The sequence below is a fragment of the Phyllobates terribilis genome, unplaced genomic scaffold (assembly GCF_046119375.1).
Source record: "Phyllobates terribilis strain yellow unplaced genomic scaffold, ASM4611937v1 Scaffold_2__4_contigs__length_985480577, whole genome shotgun sequence".
NCBI classification, from domain to species: domain Eukaryota; kingdom Metazoa; phylum Chordata; class Amphibia; order Anura; family Dendrobatidae; genus Phyllobates; species Phyllobates terribilis.
In genome coordinates, this window is record NW_027362762.1 from 153,282,120 (window position 1) to 153,307,353 (window position 25,234).

The following is a 25,234-nucleotide window of genomic DNA, read 5'->3' on the forward strand; positions in this document are numbered from 1 at the left end:
GTGTTGCGGGCACGTAATCCTGCCGACTACGCCAAAGTTGACGCGCCCCCTGGGACATATTCCTTTTTGAGGGGAATACCCGGCACCGGATCAGATGGGGGGGTTGTAGTCTCCGAGCGGCTGTGACCCGGTCCCGTGCCCAGGGCGTCAAGCTAAGTGTTATGTGGCAGCTTTACAGATGTTACTAAAGTTCTTTTGTGTCGACTACGCCACCCGTTGTGATGCGGTCACTGTGGCCGCCGCTGCTGCAGGGTCCGCTGAGGCTGATGGTGGGTGCGCAGCTTGGTGAGATAACCCCCAACGGGAGGGGTATAGCCTCAGAGGGGACAGGCGCAGAGGATGGGGGTTGTGGTGGTGCGATGCAGCCGGCAATGAAGACAGGCTCGGGTTGTGCAGTTAAGGGTGTTTACTTACTGCTGATGTTGTACTGGTCACTCCAGCTGCTAGTGACCACCCGAGCCGTGCTGCGTCCACCAGGTCCTGGATCCGGTCAACCCCCAAACAAGTCCAGAGCGTGGCCCTGAGCTCTCCCTCTGTCCTTTCTTCAGCCGTCCCCACCAGTGATTCACCTAGGTCCAGCTCCCTCGGGCCTTCTTTTGGGACACCCTTGGCCCTGGGTTCCCTGACCCTTCATGTGGTGTGCCTTCGGGGTGAATGTGATGGGTGACCGTGACAGACACTGCCCACGGTCTCCGGTCTCTGGCTGGGGAATGTCTTTGCCCCCACCAGCTTGGGTTCCGGTACCCTGATGCTGACTCCTCACCCGGTGTTCTAATTTGGGTTCTTGGGTCCTCTCTGTTTTCCCCTTTGGGTACTCCTTCTTTGCTCCTCTCTCTCTCTCTCCAGGGCTGCTGTTTCCTTCTCTCTCCTCTCCAACTGACTTGTTCTCAGCGTCTGACCCTGATCTAAGTTGGTGCCCTCCTTATATATCCCTCTATGTGTGAGCTCAGGTGACCAGCACCCAATGAGCTCCTATCACTACCCAGACTGCTCCCCCTATCTGCCCCTACACTACATGGGATGTACCACCCCCCTCCCACTCCAGCCAGGAACAGGCTCGGTTGTACCTGCACATTTCTAAGTGGGAGTACCGTCGGCCTGCTCCTCTGGAATGGGATGTATGTAGTGCATGCAGTCTATCTGAGCTCAGTTCCACACTCCTTCCCTACCCGGGAGTGGAATATCACACCTCTGGGTTGAGGTGCAATACCCCTGTAGCAGCCGAATCCTCAGGGTGCTACATAAAGACCCTGAATTACACCGCACCGTCTCTGAGTGGTTCCTGCTACCCCCATCTTCCACGTCGGCTGCCCTGAGGCCATACCCCTCCCGTTGGGGGTTATACTATCACGCTGCACAATTCTACACCGGCCTCAGCGGTCTGCCCTGCAGCGGCAGCTCCATAGCTGCAAATCAACGGGTGGCGTAGTCGACACTCAAATAACACCTATCAAGACTGCCACACACTGAGTTTGACTCCCTGGGCACGGACCGGGTCCCCGCCACTCGGAGACTACAACCCTCATCTGATCCGGTTCCGGGTAAGCCCCCGTGCGCGAGACGCTGCGCGACACAGCAGGCCCAGGGGCGCGTCAACTTTTGGCGTAGTCGGCAGGATTTCGTGCCCGCAACCACCGGGTACTGCGTGCCTGAAAAGCAAAGACTGTTCAAACTTACCAGTGGTGAGTTTTCCCGCCATCCGGCGCCATCTTCGGCCTTCTTCCCGCCATCCGTGGAGTTTTCCCGCCATTGGACGCCATCTTGAGGACGCCGCGCGGGAAGAAGAGGGGCGTGGACTCCGAAAGCGCGCGAGAACTGAAGCCCCGCCTCACGTCCGGACGTTGCGTAAGGTCCTGGAAGGAGCCCAGCAGACGCCGACGTCACCGGAGCGCGACGGAAGGTCCTCAACCCTGACGATCTACTGCGGAGCCGCGGCCTACGGAACAGGATCATCGCAAGGTAGGCCACGGTCCACTAGGGGGGAGGAAGATGTCGGATGCGGAGGAGAGCTTCACTGCCTCAACCCCCGCCAGCGCCACCGCTGCTGCAGTTATGCCCTTCACCATGCCCTATATCCCGGGAGCAGCTTGGCTACCCCAGTACTCAGGGGAGTCACATACCCTGCATGACTTTAGAGAAAAGCTGGATAGCCTCTTCCAGGTGTACCGCCTCACAGAAGAGCAAAAAGTGAGCATCCTGGTGGCCCAACTAACCGGGGCAGCCAAAAGGGAAGTAAAATCCTGGCCACCTGGGAGGAAGACTGTCGCAGGGATACTAACCCGGCTGAAGGATACCTTTGATACCCGCACCTCAGCCGAGATTAAGCTTAGATTCTACGGGTGCAAGCAGCGAGCGCATGAGAGTATAAGGGACTATGCACTAAACCTACAAGAGGCCCTGAGGGCCATTAAGCAGACCGACCCTGATGGAGTGGGAAACGAGGACAGGCTGTTAACTGAACAATTTATAGAGGGTTTATATTGCAATGCCCACCGAACCCAGTTGCGGGCAATGGCCTTACAGGACCCTCATCTGGGATTTGCACAGTTCAAGGACAGAGCCATCCGGGTGCTCCGAGAACCGGCACCAGGTGGCGTTGTGACCCACAGACGCCCCACTACCACCTACCACCAGGAGGCGGCGCCCTTGTCGGCAGGGCCTGTGGGAGCTGATGCGCAGGCTTTGAACAATGACTCGGCTCCAGACCTGCACCATCAGGTCCAAGAGCTAGCTAAAAGCGTTGCTGCGCTAACCCGAACTGTGCAGTCTTTACAGGTTTCCACTCCAGGGAAGATCCAGCTGGCATCCGGACCGGAGGACATCCCGTGGCGTCGACCAAGGAGGACCCCACCGGCCAGAGGAAGACCCAGTGACCGATACAGCGAAGACGGACGACCCATCTGCCGCCGCTGCAATCAACCCGGACATATGGCAAGGTGCTGTTCTTTAAACGGGCACAACCTGGGGTAGAGGGCCAACCCCCAGGAAAAAGATCACCAGGCCCATCGAACTGGCGCGACAGATATGTGGGAGGACGTCCAGTCTTGCCTGTGGTACTGGATGGCATTCCCATGAGTGCCCTACTGGACACTGGGTCACAGGTCACCACCATCCCGTACGTGCTCTTTAAGCAGTACTGGAATGACTCGGATATTACCCGCTACCCTGACGACGACTTGAGTATCATCGCCAGCAATGGCCAGCCCGTGCCACAGATCGGATTTAAAGAGGTGACCATTAAAATCGGTAGAGTCGAACTGGCAGCACAGGGACTGATCATTGTAGATATTGACAAACATGAGAGTCACCCAAAAATAACTCTAGGAACTAATGTAATTGAAAATTGTCTTGCAGAGGTGATTTTCCTTTTACAGCAGGTTGCCAAGAACGCCAGCTCCGGCGAGCAGCGGGTGCTCCAGAAAGAGATCCGGGCACTGATGCGACGGCAACAGGTGGAACTCTCCGGCGGTGAGATTGGTAGCGTAAGAATGTGTGACCCTTTTCCTATTGCCATGCCCCCAAAAAGTGAATTGATGATTTGGTGCCGGGCAGCTATTGGTCTGAGAGGTTGGGATTACCAGGCAATGGTAGAACCAGTTTACTCGGACAGTAGGCCCACCATTTTGACAGCACGGGGGGTGGTTGATGTACGCCATGGGAGGGTGCCCGTTCGCATAATAAATATCGGGGAGAGGGAAGTGTACCTGCCCCGGTATGCCACGCTAGCCAAATTATATACCATTAACCAAAATTCTATACAATCTGTGGAACCCTTGCCTCCATCTCACCCGGAGGAAGGTAACGGCTCTAAGAAAAGCATGGAGGACTGGTGTCAGCAACTACATCTGGGTACTGACTCCACTCCCGCACACCAGAAACAAGGAGTCTATCGGGTGGTTCAAGAGTACGAGAGAGTGTTCAGTAAACACCCGTTAGACTTTGGGCGAGTCAAGGGGGTAGAACACCACATCCCCACGGGAGACCATCCTCCTATAAAAGAGAGGTATCGACCCGTACCCCCTGCCCACTACCAACACGCCAAGGGGATGCTTAGAGACATGAAGGAGGCTGGGGTGATCAGGGATAGCTGTAGCCCCTGGGCAGCTCCACTAGTCTTAGTCAGAAAAAAAGACAACACCATGAGGATGTGTGTAGATTACCGGAAAATCAACCGTATCACACACAAGGATGCGTACCCCTTACCAAGGATAGAGGAGTCATTGGCTGCTTTAAGATCTGCTAACTTCTTCTCTACCTTGGATCTCACTAGCGGGTACTGGCAGGTTCCTGTAGCAGAGGCGGACCGGGAGAAGACCGCATTCACCACCCCGATGGGACTTAGCGAGTTCACCTGCATGCCGTTCGGACTCTGCAACGCACCAGGAACCTTCCAACGACTAATGGAGTGTTGTCTGGGCCACAGAAACTTCGAGACGGTCCTGTTGTACCTGGACGATGTCATCGTATATTCCAAGACGTATGAGGACCACCTGAAACACCTGGCGGAAGTGTTCGAAGCTCTGGCGAGTTACGGCCTAAAGGTGAAACCCTCCAAGTGTCACCTCCTGAAACCAAAGGTGCAGTACCTGGGACACGTGGTGAGCGCTGACGGAGTGGCTCCCGACCCTGATAAGATCACCGCAATTAAGGAATGGCCAAGCCCCTCCAGCGTAAAAGAAGTGCGGCAGTTCCTCGGGTTGGTAGGCTACTACCGAAGGTTTATTCCCGGTTTCACCAAAAAGGCAGCACCTATGCAGGACCTCCTGATAGGCCAGTCCCGGAAGGCCAAGAACCAGAAGCCGCCCTTCAAATGGGAGGAGCTGGAAGAAGAGTCCTTCCGCCAGCTGAAGATGGCCCTCACGGGGGACGAAATCCTGGCGTACCCGGATTATAGCCAGCCCTTTATCCTCTACACCGACGCCAGTAACATCGGGCTAGGAGCCGTACTGTCCCAGATCCAGCAGGGGAAGGAACGAGTAATCGCCTACGCCAGCCGAAAGCTGCGACCCACCGAAAGGAACCCCGAGAATTACAGCTCATTTAAGCTAGAGTTCCTGGCCGTAGTATGGGCAGTCACCGAGCGCTTTAAGCATTACCTCGCTTCTTCCCGGTTCACCGTGTACACGGATAACAACCCGTTGACACACCTGGACACGGCAAGACTCGGTGCCCTGGAACAGAGGTGGATGGCCCGTCTGTCCAACTACGAGTTCACAATCAAATACCGGGCCGGACGCTCCAATACCAACGCGGACGCCCTGTCCAGGATGCCCAACCTGCCGGACGAAGGAGAAGATCCGGAGGGACTGGAAGAAGTTGAACTCCCTGCGTTCCACCGTCATGGGACTATCCAGTATTCCCACCGGGTAAGGAGTAAGCAGGCTGCTACGTTGAACCCCTTACCTCACTACAACTCGGCGGAAACGCAAGACAGCGACCCTGCCGTCCGACTGGTGAAGGAGATGCTGACTCGCCCGGAGGCTTGCCTTGAACCAGACGCTCCGGAGGAAGCCAAACAACTATGGGCAGAGAGGAGTCGACTGTTCCTTTACAAGGGGAAGTTGTGCCGCAGAATGGTTAACTCCCGGACGCATGAACTACTCTGGCAAGTAGTGGTGCCACGAAGAGACGCAGCCATGGTGATGGAGGCATACCACGACGGAGCTGGACACTTCGGGTGGAAGAAGCTGGAGTTCCTGCTGCGCGAGCGATTCCACTGGGTAGGCATGAGGGGAACCATTGAGAAGTGGTGCAGAGACTGTGGCCCGTGCAACCTGAGAAGGAAGGACCGTGCCAGCCAGAAGACTCCCCTGCAGTCCATCGTCACCCGGCAACCGTTGGAACTGGTAGCCTTGGATCATGTAAAACTGACCCCAAGCAGAAGTGGCTACGTCTACGCGTTAACCATCGTGGATCATTACTCCAGGTTCTTGGTTGTCGTCCCCATCAAGGACTTAACGGCTCAAACAGCAGCTAGAGCCTTCCAGCAGCACTTCTGCCGTCCACACGGGTACCCGGACCAAGTGCTGACGGACCAGGGACCTGCCTTTGAAGCGGAGGTCTTCCAGGAATTCTGCAATCTGTATGGCTGCCGGAAGATAAGGACGACACCCTACCATCCGCAAACTAATGGACTTTGTGAGAAAATGAACCAGGTGGTAATGGATCTTCTAAAAACGTTGCCCCTGGAAGAACGCAGTCTGTGGCCTGAGAAGTTGCCCGATCTGGTGGACCTATACAACCACATCCCGGTAGGTTCCACCAACTGTACCCCGGCTTACCTAATGAGGGCAAGACCTGGTAAGTTACCTGTTGACCTGGAAATGGGAGTCCTGACACCCGAGGACACTTCACCAGAAGCAGACTGGGACACAGAGAGGCAGCAGCAGTACCGGAGAGTACAGGAGAGCGTGGAGCGAAGTCTCTGTCAGGCTAGGGAAAGACAAGAGAAAACTTACAACCAGTATGCTCCCGCTGTTCCCCTGGTACCCGGAGAGCAGGTCTTGAAGAGGAAGAGACGGCTCCACAAGTTGGACGACCAGTGGGAGAAGGACCCGTACACCGTACTGCCCTCAAGCCACGAGAACCCGAAGGTTTGTACCATCAGTAAAGACGGAGGGGAAACCACAGCCATTGTATCCCGGGACCACCTGAAGAAGTGTCCCGAACAACTGAGGAACCCTGAAGAGGAACAAGAAGACCATCGACCCGTAGAGGAAAGGGAAGATATGGTTAGTACTGTGCTCGGGGACTTCCCTCGGTCTTGGACTCAAGTCAATGGTGCAGTTGTGGTACCCGTACTCACCTTCCTCCAACCAGCATCCCAAGCACCTACGGAGCAACAGGTAGAGCTGGAAGAACAGCCGGTCCAGGAGGCAGAAGACCCCACACCCGCAGACCAGGAGGATCAACCCTCTGCTTGCAGTGAGCCTGCCATATCCCTAGTGAGCCAAAGAGCCGGTAGACAGCTGCCCAGTTTACCCTTGACAGCTCCTACACCCTGTAGTTCAGGGCTAGACAGTCAGCTCCGTAGGTCCACTAGGGCCACTAGAGGCCAGTTACCCGCACGTTGGAGGATTTGAAGTGTATAAATTGTTTTATTTATGTTTACCTGTGTATTGTTGCTTGTGTATAATTTTGTGTTTCTAGTTATTTGTAGGAGTCCTTGGTGGATTTACCGGGAATCCTTTGTACATAGTTGGAGCGTAACCCAGGACGGACTAAAGACTGTTAAGGACTCGGGGCAGGACAAACCCCTACCTGGTTACGTCTCCCTGTTTTGGTGAAATGGACACCTTGCTTTTCTTCAAAGACTGCACCCGGTTACGGACATGCCGTGACCACCTTTATGTGTTTCTTCTTATTGTACTATTATTGTTGTTATATCTTGGTATGTTTTTCTAAAATATGTTTAGTCCCGGAGTACTAAATTTCACTAGGGGGGAATGTGGCACCCCAGGGGTCTGGTTTCCACAGTAATGTAATGTTATGTCTGAGAGCAGGTGGGAGGTCCTTTGGTCAGGGATCCTGTGCATGCCACACCTCCTGCCCAGTCTTGGGAGGGGAAGAACTTCCCCTATATAAACCCGGGGCTGAGGCAGGGTTAGGAGTCAAGGAGAGTAGAGACGAGAAACAGTCATAGGAAGAAACAGCAGAAGCTCAGTGGGAGCAATACTACTACGAGTCAGGGGCTGGCAGCTGCAGAGCTCGCCCTGACTGAGAAGCTTTCTTACCGGACCCGGCGTCCGAGGCTGTGGGGACTAACTCTTACCCAGCAGCAGAAGCCGACCGGCAGGGGATTTCAGGTCCTCAGGCCCAGAAACCCGAAGGCAAGGTCACACGCGTGGGACCAGCACCGCCATCGTGGAGCGGAAGCCATTAGAAGGCCCCGAGTCACCGGCCATACGGGTGAGCACCACACGGCACACTCAGGGACGTGGGCTACTTATATCCGCTTCTAGCAAGGTAGCCAGAAGAGTACAGTCAGTTTGGGAGGCCTACAACTCCGCCTGGCCAGGGGAGATCCCATCTGCTCAAGGACTGACCAGGCCCCGTTCGCTAGCAAGTACTCCGGGAGGGTCTATCGTTGTTACCAGTAAAGACCCTGAATTACACCGCACCGTCTCTGAGTGGTTCCTGCTACCCCCATCTTCCACGTCGGCTGCCCTGAGGCCATACCCCTCCCGTTGGGGGTTATACTATCACGCTGCACAATTCTACACCGGCCTCAGCGGTCTGCCCTGCAGCGGCAGCTCCATAGCTGCAAATCAACGGGTGGCGTAGTCGACACTCAAATAACACCTATCAAGACTGCCACACACTGAGTTTGACTCCCTGGGCACGGACCGGGTCCCCGCCACTCGGAGACTACAACCCTCATCTGATGCGGTTCCGGGTAAGCCCCCGTGCGCGAGACGCTGCGCGACACAGCAGGTCCAGGGGCACGTCACTAGCAGTCTGTTTCATCCTTAGGCCATGGCCCCACTATCAGTGTTCAGTCAGTATTTTTTCTCATGAGTGGAAGCCAAAACCAGGTGAGGAACAAGTAGAGAAAAGGTATAATAATAACAAGTGCACCGATTCTGCATTTATCACCGACTCCTTGAATTGGCTCCCATTCCTGAGAAAAAATACTAACCGAATACTGACCAAATACTGATAGTGGGGCCTGTTCACACATGTTGTGTTTTGCTGTGTATTTTGCAGCAGATTTTTATGCAAATTTTCAGCTACGTCTAGCAGTACCAGCAAAGTCTATGAGAAACCAGAATTCTCTGTTCACACATTTTGCTTTGTTTGCTGTGTATTTCCTGCTTTGCTTGTGTTGTTGGAAAATAGAGCATGTCACTTCCTTTAGCGTTTTTTCACCCATAGGAAGCAATGGGTGGTGAAAAACAAAAGGCTGAAAAAACACCTAAAAAAAACGCAGCTAAATTTTTTTCACCGTTTTTGATGACAAAATATGGGTTCTATTTTGTGATTAACCATATTGTCTTGGTCACTGAGATGGTTGTTTGCATTGGGAAAGTTTAAATAAATTAGTGATGTGTACAGTGTAAACATTAGCTGACCTATGTGTGAGATTGATGCAAACTGAATGGCAGTGTTAGAACCCTCCTGTTTGTTTTTTCCATCTTGTGTTTTGCAGTCACTTGACCATCTGCCTTTTGGCTGTGCTGGACTTCAGTGTTTGACTGTTTCTCTAGCCAGGTGCTTCTGTGCCTTTCTTTGTCAGTTCGTTTTGTCCTTCTGGGACCTCTAGTACTTTTTTGTCTTTTTGTGTTCTGTAACAACTTCTCTGTTTAGGAGGTGTCCCATTTTTGTCCCAGTCCTTAGTTCTTTTAGGGACCCCTCCCCTTATGCTATAGGTCTTCGTTCAGACTAGCTGAGGACTAAGGCGGGTCTGTTCGCTAGGAACAGGCAGCCTGCTACATCGTAGGGATTCAGCTTAGTTTTACTGTAGGGACAGTTTTCCCTTATCTTTCCTTAGTACTTGTTGCAGATCATAACAGTAAGTCCAGCCAAAAAAAAAAAACTAAACGTAAAGAAATTCGGGGATCAGTATGGTTTCCGTCCAGGATTTGGCTCAACTTCTGCAGAGATTGTCTCTGGAGGTAGCCAAGTTCCAGCAACACGTGAGTAGCTGTTCTGAAGCGCATTTTGTGGAACCCAAGGTAGGACTGCCTGATGTTTTTTATGGTAAATAGCAAGATTTTTTTTCCTTTAGAAATGCTTGCTTGTTATATTTTCGTTTGAGACCAAGGTCCTCTGGGAATGAATCACAGTGCATTGGTTTTATTATGTCACTTTTGCGCAAAGAACCACAGGGGTGGGCCTTTTCTCTCCAACCTAATGATCCATGTTTAAGGTCTGTAGAAGAATTTTTTTCTGCTATGGGGCTATTATATGACGATCCTGATCGAATCTCATCTGCTGAGGCAGAACTCAGGCGTTTGAATCAGGGGTCAGGTGATGTTGAAAATTATTGCACACACTTCAGAAGATGGGCCTCAGAAGTTAAATGGAATGATCCATCTCTGAAATGTCTATTTCTTGCTGGTCTGAGTGAAAGGGTTAAGGATTTGCTAATTGCATTCCCCGCACCTGAGACTCTGCAGGATGCCATGCAATTAGCTGTTCATGTGCATAGGAGACTGAGATTTAGACAGAATGAGGTAAAGACTCCTGTAATGCCAGGTCCTAGTCCCCAGAAATCTGCTCTGACGGCGGAAAACCGATGGAGGTTGGGGCGAAGTCGCTCCCCTCTCAGGAAAGAGACCGGAGGTTCGCCGAGGGATTGTGTCTTTATTGTGGTAAAGCTAACCATTTGATTAAGTATTGTGAGCTTTGTTTAAGTAAAGAAAAAAAAAAGGTCAGTTACACCCGTATAGCTTGTTTACACTCTGCAGGAGTATTTCTTTCTGGGAGTACTACTTTTCAGGAAAATTTGATTGAATTTCAGGTATTTGTGGATTGTGGTTCAACACTTAATGTGATTTATAAAGAGTTTTTGGAAAACCTTAAATTGAAATCCAAACCTTTGTCATCACCTGTTTCTGTGATTGCAATTGATAACACTCCCTTGAAATGTATTACTCACAAGGTTGCTGCATTTCCCCTCACTATCAATGGAGTTTACCAAGAAATTTTGCACTTGGTTGTATTAGATAATTTACCCTCTCCGGTCGTTCTAGGATTGCCTTGGTTAAAACTGCACAATCCTTTGCTGGACAGGTCTACTAATGTGATTAAGTCTTGGAGTCCGAAGTGCTATGATAAATGTTGTAATGGTCGCATTGTGGCTGTGGAAAAAGGGGAATTACCTGTACCTATTCAAGATTTTTGGAGGGTTTTTTTCAGAGGAGGAGTCGCAAGTTTTACCTCCTCATAGGGACTATGATTGCGCCATTGAGTTTGTTCCGGCAGCTACTCTTCCCAAGAGTCTCTTGTTTAATCTGACTATCCCTGAAAGAAAGGCCTTGGAGGAGTACATACAGACTAGCCTGGCTGCTGGTCACATTAGACCTTCTAAGTCGCCTGTGGCAGTTGGATTTTTCTTTGTTAAAAAAAAGGACGGGGGTTTACTTCCATGTCTGGGTTTTTGTGAAATTAATAAGATTACCGTACACAATTCCTACCCATTGCCGTTAATTCCTGACTTGTTTAACCAGTTGGTGGGGGCCAAGTGGTTCTCTAAAATTGCTCTCCGGGGGGGCATACAATTTGCTGCGAGTGAAGGAGGGTGATGAATGGAAAACTGCTTTTAACACTCCGGTAGGTCATTTTGAGAATCTGGTGATGCCTTTTGGTCTTACCAATGCACCTGCATTTTTCAGAACCTTATTAATAACATCCTGAGACCTTTGATTGGTAAGAATGTGGTTTTGTATTTGGATGACATTTTGATTTATTCACCAGCTCTAGAGTCCCATTGGCAGAGTGTACGTGAAGTTTTGCAGTTATTGAGTGATAATTCACTCTTTGCTAAGCTGGAGAAATGTGAGTTCGCTGAGCAGCAAATTAGTTTTCAGGGCTACATTTTCTCCAGCGAGGGCTTTGAGATGGACCCGGTGAAGGTTCAGGCTGTGCAGGAATGGCCTAGGTCCAATTGGTTTGAAATCTATACAGAGATTTTTGGGTTTTGCCAATTATTACAGGAAATTCATTAAGAATTTTTCTGTAATTGTTAAGCCTCTGACCGATCTCACCAGGAAAGGTGCGAATACGGTCCAGTGGACTACTGAGGCCATTGAAGTGTTTGAGCATCTCCAAGAGAGGTTTAGTTCTGCCCTTATCCTTATGCAGCCTGATGAGACCAAGCTTTTTTTGGTCGAGGTCGATGCTTCATCGGTGGTGGTCGGAGCAGTTTTGTCTCAGGAGAACAAGGATGGAGTACATCCTTGTGCCTTCTTTTCGATAAAATTTTCGGAAACTGAACTGAATTATGATGTTGGAAATCGGGAGTTGCTGGCTATTAACCGGTTCCCGACCGCCCACTGTAGATAAACGTCGGCGCTTGCTGGGCTCTGTGCAGCGCCGACGTTTAAAAACGGTGGGTGGTCTCGCAGCGCTCAGGACCCCCAGGGTCCTGCAAGCGCTGCGATTCCGGTGCAGAGCATTAGCTCTGACAGGGGACATCATCGGGACCTGATTGGATCAGGTCCCAGTGATGTTAACCCTTTGCTATGTTCTATATGCCGCGATCTATAGTGATCGCGGCATATAGAAGATAGAAGGAGGAGAGGGGGTCGTCTTACTTACCTCTCCGACGACCCCTGATAGCTTCCAGGACCTGGGGTTGCTATGGCAGCTGGAGGTCACATGACCGCCTCCAGCTCTGCCATATATGGTGTCCTGCCTGGCTCAGCCTGCTGCTGAAGCCAGGCAGGAGACTGACTGTGAAACAGTCAGCGAAGATCTCATGTAATGTAATACATGTCTATTACATTACATGAGATCAGTGATCAGAAAAATCTAAATTAATGTCCCATACAGGGACTAAGTAAAAATGTAAAAAAAGTAAAAAAAAAGTTTTTAAACTGTTAAAAAAAATCACAAAATAAATAAAAATAAATAAATAAAATATTAAACCAATAAATCCGTATATTTTTACAAAACCAAAAAAAGTACACATATTTGGTATCGCCGCGTCCGAAACAACCCGAGATATAAAACTGTCACACTAATTAACTCCTTCTGTGCACACCGTAATAAAAATAAATAAAAAACGGAGCAAAAAAATATGCTTTTTCATCATATCGCCAAACAAAATGTGGAAAAAAATGCGATCAAAAAACAAAATAGAAATAAAAATGGTACCACTGAAAACTTCATCTTGTTCCGCAAAAAAAAAGCCGCCATACAGCTCCATCAGCCGAAAAATAAAAAAGTTATAATGCTCAGAATAAAGCAATGCAAAAAAAATGTTTTTTTCTATAAAATTGTTTTATTGTGTAAAAGCGCCAAAACATAAAAAAAATACAGTAAGTGTAGTATCGCTGTAAACGTACTGACCCGAAGAATAACGCTGCCTGATCACTTTTACCACACGCAGAACGGCATAAAAAAAACCCTCAAAAAACAATTCCTGAATTGTTTTTGTTTTTGTTAATTTTACCTCCCAAAAAACGGAATAGAAAGCGATCAAAAAATGTCACGTACCCAAAAATGGTACCAATAAAAATGTCAACTCGTCCCGCAAAAAACAAGCCATCACATGACTCTGTCGGCCGAAATATGGAAAAATTATAGCTCTCAAAATATGGTGATGCAAAAACTAGATTTTGCAAAAAAAAAAAGCGTCTCTTAGTGTGTGACAGCTGTCAATCATAAAAACCCAATATAAATCTGGTATCGCTGCAATCGCACCGACCCGAAGAATAAAGTAATCTAATCAGTTATATCACACTAGGAACGGCGTAAAAAATAAATAAAACCAATTCTTCACCTGCTACTGATTTGTTTATTATGTCTCCCAAAGATCGCAGTAAGGCTCTGCTCACATTTATCCTGCGCTCTGCGCTAAGCGCTTACACCAGAGTTTCCATGTAAATCTCTGAAATACGTGATTCAGACGGAACCCATGATGGAAGATTCCCTGTAATGAGGCAGATATAGGCCACTGTGGATGCCGTCTGGCCTGTGATCCCACGGTGTCATTTGTTTTAGGCGTGCATAAAAGTGTGGTTGGCCACAGTTTTGTGCACTTCTGAAAAAATGGACACCGCTAAATAGAGGCCAGACGGAGTCCAGAGTAACTCTGCTGCCTCATTACAGTGAATGGATCCTGCAGGGGTTTCATCTGAATTACATCACTTGGAAATTTAGATGGAATCCCCGATGTAAGTGCTCAGCCTAGAGCGCCGGATAAATGTTACGTAAAGTGTTCCCAATAAAAGCTTCAACTCAGTCCTTAAAAAAAGCTAGTCCCCACTCAGGTCCGTCATCTGTTAAAAATATAAGGGACTTCCAAGTTACTGGTAGCAGAAAGGCTCAGGAAAAGCGAAATGGCCCTTGCCCCCCAAAAGAAATTCAGAAAATTTTGTGCTCCCAAATCCAAATGCCTATTCTGCAATAATTTGTTCTCCAATTGTCAAATAGCACTCCGCCCCCCCCCCAGATCTCGCCGTATGGCTGAGCGGTACGATACAGCCACATATGGGGTATTGCCACTTTTAGAAGAAATTTGTGACACATTTCGGCACCATTTTTACCCATTGCCCTGTGTGAAAATGTAAAATCTGAGGGTAAAACATTTTTTTGTGGTAAAAATATAATTATGCTTTTTTCACTGCCCAATGGTATAAATTTAAAAATTAAAAAATACTCACTACTTCCCTAGATGAATTCCTTGAGAGGTGTAGTTTACAAAATGGGGTCACTTGTGGGGGTTTCTGCTGTTTCGGCATGTCAGCGACTCTTCAAATGTGACATGGTGTCTGCTGCCTATCCCAGCCAACATAGCGCTCCTTTCTCTTCCGAACCCTGCCCTACACCAAAGCAGTGGTTTTCCCCCACATATGGGGTATCAGCGTACTCAGGAGAAATTGCACAACAAACTTCATGGTGCAATTTTTCCTATTACCTTTATGATAATACAAAATTAAGGGATGAAAAACGTTTTTGTGGGAAAAATGTGAAAATTTTATTTTTACAGCTCAATATTATAAACTTCTGTGAAGCACCTGGGGGTTCAAGGTGCTCACCACACATCTAGATAAGTTCCCTAAGGGGTCTAGTTTCCAAAATGGTGTCACTTGTGGGGGGTTTCCACTGTTTAGGCACATCAGGAGCTCTCCAAACGCAACATGGCGTCTGCTAATTATTCAGACAAATTTTACATTCAAAAAGTCTAATGGCGCTCCTTCCCTTCCGAACCCTGCAGTGCGCCCAAACAGTGGTTTTCCCTCACATATGGGGTATCAGCACGCTCAAGAGAAATTGCACAAAAAAATTTGGGGTCCATTTTTTCCTGTTACTCCTGTGAAAATAAAAAAAAATTGGGTCTGAAGTAACATTTTTGTGAAAAAAGTTAAATGTTAATTTTTTTCTTCCACATTCCAAAAATTCCTGTGAGGCACCTGAAGGGTTAATAAAGTTCTTGAATGTGGTTTTGAGCACCTTGAGGGGTGCAGTTTTTGGAATGGTATCACTTTTCAGTATTTTCTGTCATAAAGACCCCTCAAAGTGACTTCAAATATGATGTGGTCCCTAAAAAATGTTTTTGTAAATTTTGTTGGAAAAATGAGAAATCGCTGGTCAACTTTTAACCCTTATAGCTCCCTAACAAAAAAAAATTTTGGTTCCAAAATTGTGCTGATGTAAAGTAGACATGTGGGAAATGTTATTTATTAACTATTTTGTGTGACACATCTCTCTGATTTAAGGGCATGAAAATTCAAAGTTTGAAAACTGCAAAATGTTCAAAATTTTCGCCAAATTTCCGATTTTTTCACAAATAAACGCAAGTTATATCGAATAAATTTTACCACTATCATGAAGTACAATATGTCATGAAAAAACAGTCTCAGAATCAGGGGAATACGTTGAAGCGTTCCAGAGTAATTACTTCATAAAATGACAGTGGTCAGAATTGAAAAAATTGGCCTGGTCACGAAGGCAAAAACAGGCTCTGGTGTGAAGTGGTTAAACTTGCGTTTGAACATTGGCGTAATTTTTTGGAAGGCGCTAGATTTCCTATTCAGGTTTTCACAGATTATAAGAATTTGATCTATCTGGATGCTGCCAAGTGCTTGAATGTCCGTCAAGCTAGGTGGGCACTTTTATTTTCTCTGTTTCACTTTTCTGTTACCTATATCCCTGGTGCTAAGAATGTTAAAGCCGATGCTTTTTCTTGCAGCTTCTCTCCTACGGTCGGTGCCGAGGAGGAGGAGAGCATTTTACAGAAAGGAGTTGTGGTGGCGGCATTGGACTCAGTTTTGGAGAATGGGATTCTGAAAGCTCAAGATGATGCTCCATCTAACACTCCCCATGGGAGGTTGTTCGTGCCTACAGCCTTTAGGAGAGATTAGTTTGTGGAGTGTCATGAGTCTCGGTTGGCAGGTCATCCAGGAATTTCGGAGACTAAGAGACTTATCAGTCGCAGTTTTTGGTGGCTTGGATGGCAGAAGGAAGTCATCAAGTGGGTGCGTCAATGTACTGTGTGTGCTAGGTCAAAGGCTTCACATACTCCTGCTGCAGGGTTGCTTTGCCCTCTGGAGGTTCCTAGTGCGCCTTGGAGGCATCTCACCAAGTATTTTATTACTGATCTTCCTGTGTCCGAGGGTTTTACTGTCATCTGGGTGGTCGTGGACCGTTTTAGTAAGATGTGTCATTTGGTTCCATTCATTAAGTTGCTCTGCGCCAAGACACTCGCTAAGGCGTTTGTTAAGGAGATTGTCAAGCTCCATGGCGTTCCCACGGATATTGTTTCTGATAGAGGACCTCAGTTTGTGGCTCACTTTTGGCGCGCTTTTTGTGACGGGTTGGGAGTCCATTTGTCATTTTCGTCTGGGTATCATCCTGAGTCTAATGGACAGACTGAAAGAAAGAACCAGGATGTTGAACATTTTTTGCATTGTTTTGTGGCGGACAATCAAGAGATGTGGTCTGAGTTTCTGCCTCTTGCAGAATTTGCTCTTAACAATCATACATCCTCCTCTGCTGGGTGTTCTCCTTTTTTTTGTTGTACTGGGTGACATCCGTCTTTTGGTTCGTTCTCCAAATTGGGGTCGGCGGTGCCGGAGGAGGAGAATTTTTCCGGTGATTTGGAGAGAGTTTGGACTAATGTACGTTGCAACCTGCAAGAGGCTAACAAGAAGTCCAAGAAGTATTTTGACAGGAAACGTAAGGAGGTTTTGTTTACTGTGGGTGACATGGTTTGGTTGTCCTGAGGTTGAGGATTCCCTCTAAAAAACTGGGTCCTAAGTTTGTGGGTCCATTTACAGTGCTTTAGGTTGTTAACCCGTCTGCTGTTAGGTTGGATGTCCCTACTTCCTGGAAGATTAATCCTGTGTTTCATGTTTCCTTGTTGAAAAAGGCTGATGTATCAGATAGGGATGCCACTGTCTCAGTTTTTCCTGTGGTGGAAGACGGCGAATATGAAATTTCTCGTATCTTGAATTCTAGATGGCATAGAGGGAGATTACAGTATCTTGTCTCCTGGAAGGGTTTCGGTCCCGAAGACAACTCCTGGGTAAGGACGAATGATGTCTCTGCTCCTAGGCTTGTTAAAGCTTTCCACAAGAGGTTTCCGGATAGGCCTGGGCCTGGAGGATCCGGAGGATCCTCATAAAAGAGGGGGCACTGTTAGAACCCTCCTGTTTGTTTTTTCCATCTTGTGTTTTGCTATCACGTGACCATCTGCCTGTATATTCCAGCTCCGCCCTTTTGGCTGTGCTGGACTTCAGTGTTTGACTGTTTCTCTAGCCTGGTGCTTCTGTGCCTTTCTCTGTCAGTTCGTTTTGTCCTTCTGGGACCTCTAGTACTTTTTTGTCTGTTTGTCTTTTTGTGTTCTGTAACAACTTCTCTGTTTAGGAGGTATCCCATTTTTGTCCCAGTCCTTAGTTCTTTTAGGGACCCCTCCCCTTATGCTATAGGTCTTCGTTCAGACTAGCCGAGGACTAAGGTGGGTCTGTTCGCTAGGCAGCCCGCTACATCATAGGGATTCAGTTTAGTTTTACTGTAGGGACAGTTTTCCCTTATCTTTCCTTAGTACTTGTTGCAGATTATAACAGGCAGACCCCATAGTGTGAAAGGAAATAGTGTCATACAAACTCAATATACTGCCAGTGCCTAAACTATTCACCTCCCCCACTATGCCAAAAACAGAATGACATTTTTTTTCACAGAACTTTATGTACATCCATGAATTGAGACAGAAGGACAGTGAAATAACGCATCAAAAACGCTGAAAAATGCATAAAAAACACAGCAAAACCTGCATTTTTTATGCAGCTGTTTTCCTGCCAGAGAAAAGTTGTCAGCAGATTTGCAGCAGAGTTAGCTGCAGAAAAAACACAACGTGTGTGAACATAGCCTTAGTAAGATAGTGTAGAGCTATTTTTTCAGAGTGAAAGGTGAGGAGTTGAGAAGAAGTGTCACATAAGTGGAGAAAAAAAGCATATTTCTCTAATTAGATATACAACCCCAATTTTAAAAAAGTTGAGACAATGTGTAAAAGATAAATAAAACAAGAATGCAATAATTTGTAAATATCTTATAGCCATATTTTATTCACAACAGAATACAGATCAGGAGAGAAAAGGCAGTTTTTAATTTCATTTGAAAAAAAAATACTTAATTAGAAATTGATGGCTCTAGCACATCTCAAAAAAGTTGGAATCAAGTTACCAAGAGGCTTGAAAAGCATGTGACACTTGTGACACTGAGTCACTTCTACTGGACAAGCCATGAGGCAGGAAAATCAAGAAGTCTGAGGTCAAATGTCAGGAGAGTACATCAAAGACATAAGGGATAAGACACACAAGTAGTCAAAGGCAAAGTCTGGGTCAGGCAAAGATCAGAATATCATAGTGCAGAAAAACACACCACCAAGCAAGGCTATGACTGGCAATGGTCTGACCATTGCCAACCAGCTAAATAGCCAGGTACTCACCCTGAATGGGTGATGCCTGGAGGAAACCCCCCCAGGCCCGGCCAGATTGGACAGCTGAGCTATCTCTCACAATACTGACAAGCCAACATGCCCCTGATCCTTAGGACACCATGAGTGGTGGAATCGTGACAGTACTCCCTGTTCTAGGTGAGCCACCGGACCCGTAGATTTCCCAGAAAATTTAGAATGGAAGGACTTGATCAGGCGATCGGCCTTCACGGATTAAACTGGAACCCAAGATCTCTCTTCAGGTCTGTATCACTTCTAATGGATGAGGTACTAGAGGGAACTTTGAACCCTCTGAAAATCAACAGTTCTCTGTACCTTGTACTCCAAACTGCCATCAACAGGAACCAGAGGAAGTAAGGATGAGGGAGATAAAATAGAAGAGCCAAACTCCTTAAATAGGGATCTGTGGAAGACCTTAGGGATACATAAAGATGGAGGAAGCTTCAACTAAAAGACAACGGATTGACCACTTCCAGAATCGCAAAAGGATCAATGTACCTTGAACCCAACTTTGCGGACAGTACTTTAACCTTAATATTTTTGGATGATAACCAAAACTTATCAACTATTTTAAAGACCGGATCCACTGAACATTTTCTATCAGCCTTCCATTTTTGGCGAATCTAAACGGCCCCAATTTTCTTTTGAACCTCCCTCCCGACATTCCCAAGTTCCTGTATGGTGACCCCCACCAGGAGATTCAGAACTTATCCTAGAAAATTCATCAAAATGGGGATGAAATCCATAATTACAGAAAAATCATTGAGGTTCCAGTGTACTGATTGACCTGACTGTTAAACTGTCTAACTATTGGTTTCAGGGTAGTAGACAGAGAAAAATGATAAGACAATCCCCAGTTTGCTACAAAAGGCTCTCCCGAATTTGGAGACAAATTGCACTCCCCTATCAGACACAATGTTAAGAGGAATTCCATGCTATCCCACAACATGACAAATAAACAACCTGGAGAGTGTCTCAGCATTAGGTAATCCTGACACTGGAAGAAAATTAGCATATTTGCTGAATTGGTCAACCACCACCCAAATAATAGTTTTCATGCCGGACAGGCAAATCTGTGATGAAATCCATGGACAAATAAGTCCACAGTCTTTCTGGAATTGAACATGGAGCCGACAGGCTATGACATACTTTAGCGCGTACGCAATCTTCAAAATACAAAATCTTTAACATCATTATACATGGATGGCCACCAAAAGAGTTTAGCAATAGCTTTCTGTGTAACTGTAACCCCAGGATGACCACTTAAGACTTGAGATGGAATTATGAAACTCCTTCAATTGACGCAATCTTTCGTACATAGGTACAAATAATTTGGAGCCTGGAGGAGAAAATTACTTGACTTTACCTCAACTCCTGCCTCTGATGTCCCTCCCTCACTGCTTCACATGATCGCAGCATCGGTGGTCACGTGGGGCAGGGGTGTGGTGACACTTGGCAACCTCCTATGTGAGCATATGTCATGCCACATCCATGCATGTTCTCATTGGCTGTCCTCCCCTTTTTAAACTTGTTTCCTTGTGTATGACACCACCCGCTTATGAAGACAAACGCACGTCGGGGTGGACACATCCCTGTGACAGTCACTATTGACCCCATACAGGTATTGTAGATATGATTTACATTGTACCATAATGTATGTAAAGCGCTGCGGAATATGTTAGCGCTATATAAAAATAAAGATTATTATTAGTATTATTACCATTTTATGAGTAACTGGCGTAGTCTTATAATAGTTCTATATGAACAACTGGAATTCTTTTCGCACACTCATGGCATTCATGTGTTTCATAGGCTGGCACCTATGCACCTGCACTTTACTAACCATATAGGTTGCCCACAAATATATACCTACCTGCATCTTGTTAGATACTACTCTGGTCAACTATTCTTTTTTCTATTACATTGTCCGCTTGGCACCTAGGCATTACTGCACTTTACTTGCATCTATGCACTAATGCAGCTTATCGATCCTAAAATATACTTATAGAGACCTTCATCTTATCAAAATTATTCTCTACTTATCTACAGGTGCATCTCACTAAATTAGAATATCATCAAAAAGTTAATTTATTTCAGTTCTTCAATACAAAAAGTGAAAATCCTATATTATATAGAGTCATTACAAACATAGTGATCTATTACAATTGTTTATTTCTGTTAATATTGATGATTATGGCTTACAGCTAGTGATGAGCGAGTATGTTCTTTTAACCCTTTCGGCGAGTATACTCATGCGAGTACCGAGTATCTTCAGCGTACTGGGTGATATGTTTGAATCACTCCCGTGCATGATTTGCGACTGTTTGCAGCTTTAATACATGTGAGGAATGTGAAAGAAACAAGCATTCCTCACATGTATTAAAGATGTCAAACAGTCGCAAATCATGCACATGGGAGTGATTTAAACAGATGACCGAGTACTCTAAAGATACTCGGTACTCGCATGAGTATACTCGCCGAAAGGGATAACCGAACATACTCGCTCATCACTACTTACAGCCAATGAAAACACAAAAGTCATTATCTCAGTAAATTTGAATAATTAGCAAAAAAACACCTGCAAAGGCTTCCAAAGCGTTTAAAAAGGTCCCATAGTCTGTTTTAGTAGGCTCCACAATCATGGGAAAGACTGCTGACTTGACAGATGTCCAGAAGGCATTCATTGACACACTAAGTAAATGCAAAGTAAAATTTGCCTTTCATTTGGAAATCAAGGTACCAGAGTCTGGAGGAAGAGTGCAAAGGGACACAATCCAAGCTGCTTGAGGTCTAGTGTGAAGTTTCCACAATCAGTGATGGTTTGGGGAGCAATGTCATCTGCTGGTGTAGGTCCACTGTGTTTTATCAAGACCAAAGTCAGAGCAGCCGTCCAGCAGGAAATTTTACAGCACTTCATGCTTCCCTCTACCGACAAGCTTTTTGGGGATGGAAATTTCATTGTCCAGCAGGACTTGGCACCTGTCCACACTGCCAAAAGTACCAATACCTGGTTTAAAAACAAGTATCACTGTAATTGGTTGGCCAGCAAACTCGTCTGACCTTAACCCCGTAGAGAATCTATGGGGTATTGTCAAGAGGAAGATGAGAGACACCAGACCTAACAATGCAGACGAGCTGAAGGCTGCTATCAAAGCAACCTGGGCTTCCATAACACCTCAGCAGTGCAACGGGCTGATCGCCTCCATGCCACGCCGCATTGATGCAGTAATTGATGCAAAAGGAGCCCCGACCAAGTATTGAGTGCATTTACTGAACATACATTTCAGTAGGCCAACATTTTGAATTTTAAAAACATTTTCAAGCTGTTGTTATAAAGTATTCTAATTTACTGTAATTTACTGAGATAATGACTTTTCTGTTTTCATTGGCTATAAGCCATAAGCATGAACACTAACAGAAATAAACACTTGAAATAGATCACTCTATTTGTATTGACTCTGTATAATATAGAGTTTTTTGCATTGAAGAACTGAAATAAATTAACTTTTTGATGACACTCTAATTTAGTGAGATGCACCTGTGTGTATATAAACATATACAGTGTATGTATATATATATATATATATATATATATATATATATATATATATATAGTATATACCTATATTCACATGTTTTTATACCTCAGATGCCTTTTATCTTAATTCATTTATTTTGTTTGTTATACGTATAGACATACACTGCTCAAAAAAATAAAGGGAACGCTCAAATAACACATCCTAGATCTGAATGAATGAAATATTCTCATTGAATACTTTGTTCTGTACAAAGTTGAATGTGCTGACAACAAAATCACACAAAAATCATCAATGGAAATCAAATTTATTAACCAATGGAGGCCTGGATTTGGAGTTACCCCCAAAATTAAAGTGGAAAAACACACTACAGGCTGATCCAACTTTGATGTAATGTCCTTAAAACAAGTCAAAATGAGTCTCAGTATTGTATGTGGCCTCCACGTGCCTGTATGACCTCCCTACAACGCCTGGGTATGCTCCTGATGAGGTTGCGTATGGTCTCCTGTGGGATCTTCTCCCAGACCTGAACTAAAGCATCCGCCAACTCCTGGACAGTCTGTGGTGCAATGTGACGTTGGTGGATGGAGCGAAACATGATGTCCCAGATGTGTGTAATGCAGGTACCGGAATGCAACGCACAGAGACACAAGGCGAGAACAGTCAGAGATGTTTGTAAACAGTTTTATACAACAGGTATACTGAAACAAGGGATTAGCAACAAGGGTAATGAACAGTGGTTTGAAATATCAGAAAAATACGAAATTTCTCAAAGTAAGGCGCAGTCTCTTAAAGTAAGGTGATGCCCTCAAGCATGAGAAGCACCACACAAGTTCTTTAACCGTGAATTTGGCCCTAGCGGGGGTCACCGGTTTTTCCCGCTAGGCCGTGAGTCTCTTTCCGGATGAATTCAATTAAATCATGTTGTGCTACTTTAGCCCCAACCGTCCCCCTCCCAACCTGAGTACTTAAACCCAATTGTCCCCGGTATCGTGGGTGAGCAGTGGAAGTGACGGCCCTGCTCACGTATGCAGCTCCTCTCTGCTTGGCTGTTGGGGGCAGTCTCTCGAGCCTTGGATAGGGGGTCCAGGCCTCGTCTATCGGCGGTCGTCGTCGGGTTCCGCAAACTCACTCAGCACCGCGATCAGGTTCCTAGTATCCTCAGCAGGCACAGCACTCGAGTCACAACTGTGAGGGATCCGGAGCTCTTTTACTGGTGCCCGGCTGGAGCACCTCTCAGGCCTCTGGATTTGGCCTGTCACGCGGGGTTTCTCAGGACGCAGGGAGCACGTCTGCTCCTCTCTGCTGCTTGGCGCCAAAGACCCCTCAGGTTTGGCGCGCTGGCCTCTTATCTCTCTGAACTCCTTCCTGGAAGTCACCTGATCGAGTCCAGCCTCTGAATCTGCCCTCCCTGCAACTTCCTTTGTATATTTTGGTTCCGCTTGACTGTCTCTGGCCAGTAGATGGCAGTCTTGCTCCATCCTTGAAACGTCATGTTGAAGTTCTTTTACAAGCTTTTTTGCTCGTTCTACATTCCTCCCTCCTTTTTGCTCGCCAGTCTTCGGGCGAGTGGACTCCTCGCAGAACTGATGTCTCCTTCGAGGCAGTGCAAGCTCAGACAGGAGTTGGATACACTCCTGCGTTTTCTGTTGGATTCGAGACCAGATAAACTCTTCCTGAGCATACCGGTTAGGAGGAATTCCGGCATTAGCCCGCTCAGTTCTGCGGGGCTCTTCTTGCGGAGGAGACTCTGGGAGATCCGAGGAATCAACTACTGGGGATTGCAAATCATTTCCTGACTCATTCTGACTTCCACTCTGGAGTGGCACCAACGGTTCTGACGGGCCCAACTGCATTGTGGCCCACCCTTCTTCATCCCCCAAGGTTCCTGTATGTGGCACTTCAGCCAACACGTCTGAGGGCCCAGCCCTGTTACAGACTTCTGCTTCAGAGGAGCAAGGTCGCAACATATTACGGTGCAACACCCTGGATGTCGTGGCGTCATCCCCTTCGGGCCTAACCTCGTAGACGGGGTTGTCTGGGTGAACCTTCTTCACCACCCGATATTGTATTGCCTCCCAACGATGGTCCAGCTTACTCCCAAATCGTTTAGCCCTCACCAGCACTCGGTCTCCTGGCTGAAGCGATCCACCTGTGGTCGGGGGCCGAACTGCATGCTCTACTTCCTGAAACTTCTGAGCAACCAGTCTTCTCACGGTATGGAGTCGACGCTGGTGTTCTTGAATCCAGGTACTTGGGCTACTGCCCATACCGGGGTCTTCTGAGTCTAGCTCCAGTTCGGTGATTTCTCGGCCACTTCTTCCAAACAGCAACATGTAGGGGGTGTAGCCGGTGGTTGCATGAACTCGATTATTATACACCCACACCAGCTCGGACACGAATTCGGGCCACTTCATCTTTTTGTCCACTTCCAGTGTTCGCAACATTTGCAACAGGGTTCGGTTAAAGCTCTCGCATGCACCGTTCCCTTGCGGGTGGTAGGGCGTTGTCCGGGAACGGTCGATCCCATAGATGCGGTATAGCTCATCCATCACTTGTCCTTGGAAGCAGGCCCCCTGGTCAGAATGTATTCGCTTCGGGCACCCATAAATCCGGATGAAATCTTGACAGATGGCCTTGGCTGCGGCTTCTGCCGTCTGATCTTTAGTGGGCGTCACTACTGCAAACTTGGTGAAGTGATCAGTCATGACTAAACAGTGTCCATAACCGTTGTATGAAGTTCCTACCATCAAGTAGTCAATCATCAAGACTTCCAAGGGGGCAGAAGTTCGAATGGTCTGAATAGGAGCTCTTTGCTCCGGGGGCTTGTTCAACTCACACTGGCGACATATTCGGCAGACCCTCTCGACTTTTTGTCGCAGTTGAGGCCAATACACCAGCCGTTGCAACCACCGGAAGGTCTTTTCTACTCCGAAGTGAGCACCTCTTCTATGAGCTTCTTGGGCTAGCTGTGTTACTAGCGCTCCTGGAACTACCACTTGCCAGGTAACATCAAACTCTCGAGGCAGCTGGATTCTTCGGCATAGCAAGCCGTCCTTCAGGAGGAGCCTCT